An 8,971-nucleotide genomic window follows, 5' to 3' on the forward strand; every position below is an offset into this window, starting at 1 on the left:
GGTGAGGGTGAGGGTGAGGGTGACGGTGACGGTGACGGTGACGGTGACGGTGACGGTGACGGTAATAGTAATACATAGTAATACATAGTAATACATCAAAAAAACAGTCACACAACAGTGACAAACAGTGTTTTCAAAAACACAGATCCAGTAACATTAATGAAAATAGCGTCAACAGAGCTTTGCAATTACAGCACTAACAACTTTGTAACAGAAAAAAGAAATACCTATATAATAGATTTCAGAGATCAATTCATTCTTACAAACTATTATTATAATACTCATCTATAGTATATATGGTTCCAGATCTATTAATAAATTAAAAATTTTCTTTTTGAAATTTATTATATCTGTAATTATTCTTATATCAGCAGGCAATTTATTATACATTTTAATACAATTATAAAAGGCACATTTTTCTGTAACTGTCAATCTGTGTATCGGATAGGAATAATCCTCAGTTCTGGTTTGATGGTTATGTTGTGAAGACATTTTTGTGAACAAATGCCTGTTTTTTAAAAAGAATAATAATATTTCTTGTAAATAGCTGGGAAAGTTAAAATTTTATTTTCCTTAAATTTTCCCCTGCACGATTCTCTACTTTTCATTTTTAGGATTATTCGTAACACGCGCTTTTGAATAATAAAAATCCTTTCGGCATCTGAACTACTGCCATAAAAAATTATCCATATCGAAACACAGTTCAAAGTATGGCATGGTAAACTATTTTCAATGCATCTCGCTTTATGCATTGGGCTATAATCCTCATTGAATAAATTACATTATTAAGTCGCATAACAACATGTTGGACATGGTCTTTAAAATTTAGCACAGTGTCTATATAAATACCAAGAAACCAGATCTGGGTAATTACTTGTAATTTAAAAATAGTTACAATTACAAATTACTTTTTTAAAAAAGGAACTAATTACAATTACAAAGTATATTCTTTAAAAAAATAATTATATTAATTTAATTACAGTTACATGGAAAATGGATTTAGCAATTACTTTTCTAATTACTTTTATGATAAAGTAAATTATAGTGACCAAACAGAGAAAAAGGAAAAAGTTAAGTTAAAAATTTTAATTAAAAGTGTTGTGTAATATTGCGTTTTATTATTTATTAGAATTGATACTAAAATGAAGAGATTATTCTTATTCATTTTGTGATATAGAATTTTTATATTTTTATTCCTAATCTAATAATTTAAACTAGTTCAGTTCATACTATAATTTTATATTATTGGTCAGGTAATTAATTCAACCCGATGCTCTTTTTTTTGGTTGTTAGTACATTTGCAAAATATAGAATACAGTAGTTTTGGGTAGACTGGAAAGCAATAATTATTATTAAAAAAATTACGAATCGAACAAGTACGAGTGAAAGGCTGAGTAACCGAACCAGAAGTTTTCTCAACTCAAAATAAGAGCAGTAACACATAGATACATAATATATATTTTTATAAAACTTGATGCTATAGACAACATATTTTTACTTCGTATATTTTCTAAATTAATAATAATTATAATAAAATAAAATGTACTCTGTTAATTCTGAGGTTAATTCACCAAATCACTTTTTATTGTTCACGCGGCACAAGGCTTTCCTCAAATGAAATAATAGAAGTCTGCAAGTCTGTACGCAATTACGCAATACGCATGATCTTAAAAGTAATTATAATTATTAGAAAAAGTAATTGTAATTGGAAAAAGTATTTGTACTTATAGAAGTAATTTGTAATTCGATAGTTCAAATAATATAATTACAAATTACAATTCCTATAACAATTTTGCTGCAATTACAATTCCAAATTACTTTAATAAAAAAAGTACTTAAATACAATTACAATTACAGGGAAAAAAAGGGAATTGTAATTGCTAATTACTTTTTCACCAGGAATTATCCAGCTCTGCAAGAAAGTTAGTACTATGAGTTGAATTAATTGGTGGCATTGTAAAATTAATATTTTGTATTGTTTCATATTGAGCATGTGTGGTTTTAAATAGTACTACACCTGTTTTGTCCTTATTTAAGATCTGTTTATTTTTTAGTGAACCATTTATTTGTTTCAGATAATATATTATCTGCATCTTCCAATAGCTGAGTAAAGCTCACACTGCTCATAATTATATTAGTATCATCTGCATAATTCACAATGTCACACTTTCTATTTATGTTCATTACTTCGTTTAGGTCATTTATATATATTATAAACAAAAGACGGCCAATAGTACTTCCCTGCGGTACACCCAATGTCGTTTGAACAACATCAGATCTTGCACTTTGTCCATCTTTGCATAGAGTCACTGTCTGCTTTCGACTAGATATTATCCAATCTAGAGCGGAATCACAAATGCCATATCTGCACAGTTTTTCTTATAATATATTATGGTCAAGATAGTCATACACTTTTGATCAAGCCCATAGGAATCTCTCTTTTTTCTAGTGAATCCGGTATTATGTTAATTAATTGAAATACCGCTGTTTGAATAGATTTTCCTTTTTGATATCCATGTTGATTTTTAATAAACAAATTTTCTGCAATCATATTTAACAATTCTGTCATTCATAACTAATTCAAAAAGTTTCGAAAAACTGGGTAACAAACTAATTGGTCGAAAATTTTCAAATTTTGTGTGATCACCTTTTTTGTGTAAAAGTCTAGTAAGAGCAATTTTCAATTCGTCAGGAAATATACCGAATTTTAAAGAATTATTAATGATATAAACCATAATTGATGCCATTTGACTTATACATGATTTAACAATTATTGTAGGTATTTGATCTACTCCACTGGACATATATTTATATTCATAGCCATCGTATACAAAATAAAAATATATGGTTTTATAAATATATCACTGGATTTAAAGAAATGTTTAATGATTTTAATAATTTTCAACGATGTAGTCGATATCTTCATTATCTTCGTCACTACTACTCCAGTCCGTGGCTTAATCGTTTTCAATATCGCCTTCTCCGTCAGTTTCTGTAAAAATTTAACCAAGTTAATACAATAATTATGAATACCTGATAGAGTTTTTAGTAAATCACTGACATAATTGGCTGGTCCCCTTCAAACCAATTAAAATGGTACTTGTTATTTTCCTCTATCCAACCATTATCTTCTGGTTGATATGTGGTTGGATTTTTCAGGTGAGCATTGTTCCAAATATACTTATATAATAGATATACATACATAGTTTGCTCGCAGAAATCACTGTAACAGCTCGCTTTTACAGGGTGATAGACCGCTAGCATCGAAATTTTGCAATGTCTTACGGTCAAAAGCTTCGTTAACATCTGAGACCATATACGTGTCGATGAACATTTGAAGCCGAGTAGCATCAACATCAATTATCTCACCAACATTGTATACATTACATATAAATCGCTGTAGCATATTGAAGATGTTTTGTTGTTCGCCATTTTTTCAAATAATTTACACCGAACTTTATGAATGTTTTTTAATATTCTTCTCTTTTTTAATATGTTCTACAACATGTATACGGTGTCAGATGTTAACGAAGCTTTTGAGCGTAAGAAATTGCAAAATTTCGTTGCTTACAATCTACCACCCGTAAAAACGAGCTGTTACAGCGATTTTTGCGAGCAAACTATATTGTCTACTATTTGGAACAATGCTCACTTGAAAAATGCAACCACGCACCAACCAGAAGATAATGGTTGGGTACAGGAAAATAGCAAGTACCATTTTAAATGGTTTGAAAGAGATCAGCTGCCAAATTATGTCAGTGATTTACTAAAAGCTCTATTAGGTATTTAATTATTATTTCAAATTATTGTACATAAATTTGTAGCTATTCATAATTATTGTGTTAACTTGGTTAAATTTTTACAGAAACTGACAGAGAAGGCGATATTGAAAACGATCAAGCCACGGATTGAAGTAGTAGTGACGAAGATAATGAAGATATCGACTACATCGATGAAAATTATTACAGTCATTAAACATTTCTTTAAATCCAGTAATATATTTATTTTATAAAACCATATTTTTTTATTTTGTATAGGATGGCTATGAATATAAATAATTAAACTATTTTTTCATTGTCTTTCTTAGTACTGATACAATAAATAATAAAATTTTAATGAAATATCGAAATTTGAATTAAAAATTAAAATTCCAAAACAATATTTATTAATTTATTAGATTTATTTTTTAGTCAAATCTATACAGGGTGTTAATGAATAGGTGTTACAAACGGATATGGTATGTAAAAAATCCAAAAGTAAGTGCAGTTTACTTAATAAACATATTTCCTAAAGCAGCTCATTTTCGAGATACAGGGCGTTGAAATGTAAAAATAATAAACTATTTTTTCCTGTAGCTCCGGTATTAGTTAATATTTCTTTATCAAACTCAACAGACAGATTTACTAGCTTAAAGGATGCATAAATATGGCAGAAACCATTTATTGGTTTCTTCTAGTGGCGTGCGATAGGTGTCGTTTCACCTTTTATCCCCCCTAAATTGTGCGAAACTGTACAAATATTAGTTTTTCGTATGTTTTTGAATTTGCTAGTATTTTTTACGTAAATAATGTATACTTGATAGACTTCCATAAAATGAGTAAATATCAAGTTATTAACATTTACATTACTGAGGTCACCTTATGCTCCAAAAACCAAAAATTTTTAAAAAGTGACATGTTCAGTAAATTTTTCACGAAATTTTTTTAGTAAATAAATGCATACATGTGTCGCTTTTTCTTTTTGAGATACAAAACATTCAAGGTTTCCGTATTCCTCAAGCAAGTTTAAAATGTTGGAAAAAAAACATTTGCCGTTGACATTACTATGTATTTTAATGTCAAACTATTTTCGGTTGTGAAACGAAGATTTTAATTATTATTGTTATTTTAGTGTAAAGTTTGGTTTGTAAGTTTTAATTATTAGATAGATATCTTTATCCATTCGTTTAAAACATTCATACATCATGAATGAATATACTTCTGCTGATTATGCAAACATGATATTAATGTACGGTCAAGCGCGTTGTAATGGCAGGGCTGCCCGTCGGTTATACTCAATCCGATTTCCAAATCGTCCAACCCCTTCACATAAGATATTTGGAAGAGTGTTTCGCAGGTTGCAGGAAACAGGAACTTTTACAACAAATAGGGTTAACTGCGGGGTAAGGAGAAACCGCAGAACGATAAGGTTCGAAGAAGAAGTTCTTAATAGGATAGAAGAAAACCAATCCACCAGCAGTCGAAGTATTGCTCAGAATATGCATGTAAACCATGTAAGCGTTTGGCAAGTTTTACGCGAGCAACAGCTTCACGCTTATCATATACAAAAGGTTCAAGCTTTAACTCCCGCCGACTTTCAGCCACGACTAAACTTTTGCCATTGGTTTCTTCAACAGTGTCAGTTGCAAGCAAATTTTCCGCGGTTTGTGCTTTTTACAGACGAAGCATCCTTCACACGAGAAGGGATCTTTAATTCTCGCAACAACCATGTCTGGGCTGAAGAAAACCCTCACACCATTCGCTCCACTAGATTTCAGCAGAAGTTTGGCGTCAATGTCTGGGCTGGTATAATTGACGGGCGCTTAATTGGTCCGCACCTTCTTCCAAATCGTCTTACAGGTCCTATTTATTTAACGTTCCTACAACAAGTACTTCCAGAATTATTAGAAAATGTGCCATTGAACATTCGACAGGAAATGTGGCTGCAGCATGATGGTGCGCCAGCGCACTTTTCGCTTGTTGTCCGAGATCACCTTAATCAACAATTCGGTGTAAGATGGATTGGCCGTGGAGGACCTATGGCGTGGCCACCACGTTCCCCAGACATGACCCCGCTTGACTTTTATTTGTGGGGCCATATGAAGAGTCTAGTTTATGAAACTCCTGTTGAGTCAGAAGAAGATTTGGTAGCACGCATTCTAGCTGCAGCGCAGGAGATCGAAACGACGCCTGGCACTTTTGACCGAATGTACACAAATATGCTTCGAAGAATTAACGCTTGTATCGCTACTGGTGGCCGTAATTTTGAGCATTTACTGTAATTTTTTTGTGCAAAATAAAAATACCTTTTAAACAACTTTAACTTTTTGTATCTCGAAAACTAGCATAGCATAGAAAAACATAGTTTTTGGAGCATAAGGTGACCTCAGTAATGTAAATGTTAATAACTTGATAATACTCATTTTATGGAAGTCTAACAAGTATACATTATTTACGTAAAAAATACTAGCAAATTCAAAAACATACGAAAAACTAATATTTGTACAGTGCCGCACAATTTAGGGGGGATAAAAGGTGAAACGACACCTATCGCACGCCACTAGAAGAAGCCAATAAATGGTTTCTGCCATATTTATGCATCCTTTAAGCTAGTAAATCTGTCTGTTGAGTTTGATAAAGAAATATTAACTAATACCGGAGCTACAGGAAAAAATAGTTTATTATTTTTAAATTTCAACGCCCTGTATCTCGAAAATGAGCCGCTTTAGGACATATGTTTATTAAGTAAACTGCACTTATTTTTGGATTTTTTACATACCATATCCGTTTGTAACACCTATTCATTAACACCCTGTATAATGAAATTATCGGATTAATCTAAAAAACTATCTTTACTTACATTTATATTGCCTCAGCGCTCGCACCTAGGGCTGACCTTCAACTGTGTCTGGCAAGATGTTAGAACTGTCGAATCTGTCCGGCTACTAAGGAAATATCTTTTAATAGTTACCCAGTAACATATATAAAATTCAGCTTTTATACTATAACGTAAGTAGAATTACAATTTATTAAAGTTTCACGGTGTTGCCACGATACTAAGTGGCAACACCAATGGAGCAATGGAGGCCGTGATTTCTAATATTATCCCCAAGAAAATATAAAAAAATTACGCTTTATACTTTGACGATTTTGGGTAGCAACTTTATACACCTTTGCTACCTGTTACCTGCCAAAGCCACGATGATCCAAACTTCATAGTCGCCGATCGTTCCTTCCTCTGTTGGGGCATGCGCAAAGAAACTTTCAGCTTTTATACTATGAGGAAGGTCTGGCAATCACGGGCTCTTAGACTATTATATTATGTATCAACCTTTAAGCAGCCAAACATATACATCATAATTTCAATTTGTCAATAGAACACCCAGATTCACATTATCAGTTTTTACATGTTTTGAGCATTTGAGATTCCAAATTCGTAGCCATCAGATAAGGATAAGAAGTAAAATGGGGATATTCAATATTCCTTCTTATCCAAAATAAGCTGAGATCCTTTATAGAAAAATCCGACTCTGCATAATCATACCATGTTAATACATAGCACAACAGAATAGTACAAAATACAGTATGTTAGAATATAATAGTACTAATGGCAGCAGTGGTGGCGATGATGAAGATGGTGATGATGTGTAACTATATGGTGGAGATGGTGACGATAGTAATGGTGAGGGTGGTAAGAGAGATGAGAAGGATGATTAGAGAGATTATTTTTTTCATGATTAAATAAAATGATAGTCATAATATTTATCCATCGTTGTATCAATTTCACTTAGTGTAATCAATCACTAATCATGGACGCAACTTTGAAATTGATCCTGACTACATATCAGTAAAAAGTTCATTTTTCAGATATTTAACTCAAAATTTTCAGTACATTTAAAATTATGATTTTTAACTGCCTAATGTCGGCGTTTGTCCTGTCATGGGCTATAAATCTTATTTCATTGTTCATTCATAACTGAATAAAATTTATTCTCTTAATTTATCTTGTGTCTATTTTCTAACAGTTCTTGTTTTTAATAATGTCTCTTAACTTTTTCAAACTTGTTTCAGTTTTAATGCATGTGCACCATCACTAATGAAAAAAGCCATGAAAAGAGCACAATTTATATTACAAGAAAATGTTTATTTGTATAGAGAACCATTACCATCAACAATTGATGTCATTCTATCAACAGCAATGGGCGACATCCGAAATGCTCTAAATCAGTTATGCTTAAAATGTTTAGGTAACTTATATTTAAGTAACTTACTGTATGGAGTGATTATACAGGATGTTTCAGGATTAAGTCGATAAACTTAAGGAGATATTCCTCATAAAAAAATAAGAAAAAAAGTATACATTTTTTCCAGACGCTTCATTTTCGAAATATAGGGCGTTAAAGATTTTTTGTCTTCCGTTCCTTTGGGGAGACAAAAAGGCCTGTTTGACTCACATATACTCGAGACTAAGACCAATTTTAATAGGTACTATATTTTTTTAGGTTTTATGAGGAACGTCTTCCTAAAGTTTATCGACAGATTCCAGAAGCACCCTTCCGAAAAATCGATTTTGCCATGAAACTATAAAAGTTGGGAAAAAGTGAATGTACACTTTTTGTCAATAACAAACTGTTCTACCTAGAACAGCATCATTTTTTATTTTCAGTAGGGCCGTATTAATTTTTTTACAATGTAATGAGTCTGAGTCCCCATAACTCCGCCACTGGTTGCTTGCGGGACTTCTACTTCTATGGAAAAATGGTATCTTATAAGTAGATGTGTCATGCCAAATTGGGCTTAAATAGCCTTCTTCATTTAGAAGATATTTAAAAAATTCGAATTTTTTTTAAAGTCTTTAACGCCCTATATTTTGAAAATGAAGCGTCTCTGGAATAAAATGTATACTTGATTTTTTCTTATTTTTTTTATGAGGAATATCTAAAGTTTGTCGACTTAATTCTGAAACACCTTGTATAAATTATTAGTGGGATTAGTCTATTTTTTAGATGAAACTCTTTTTTCTATGTAAAAGCTTTCACAATATTTTATTGCTTCTTCAGTTACACTATAAGTTATAGATATAATTATAATAATTTAAAATATAAATGTGGATTACTTACAAGAAACTGAGTTATTGATATTTATATATAGATTGATAGATTTTGGACATTGACATTAAATGACATTTCATAAATTTAGGAAAACAAAAACAA

This window comes from Anoplophora glabripennis, unplaced genomic scaffold, assembly GCF_000390285.2.
Source record: "Anoplophora glabripennis isolate ALB-LARVAE unplaced genomic scaffold, Agla_2.0 scaffold566, whole genome shotgun sequence".
Lineage (NCBI taxonomy): Eukaryota > Metazoa > Arthropoda > Insecta > Coleoptera > Cerambycidae > Anoplophora > Anoplophora glabripennis.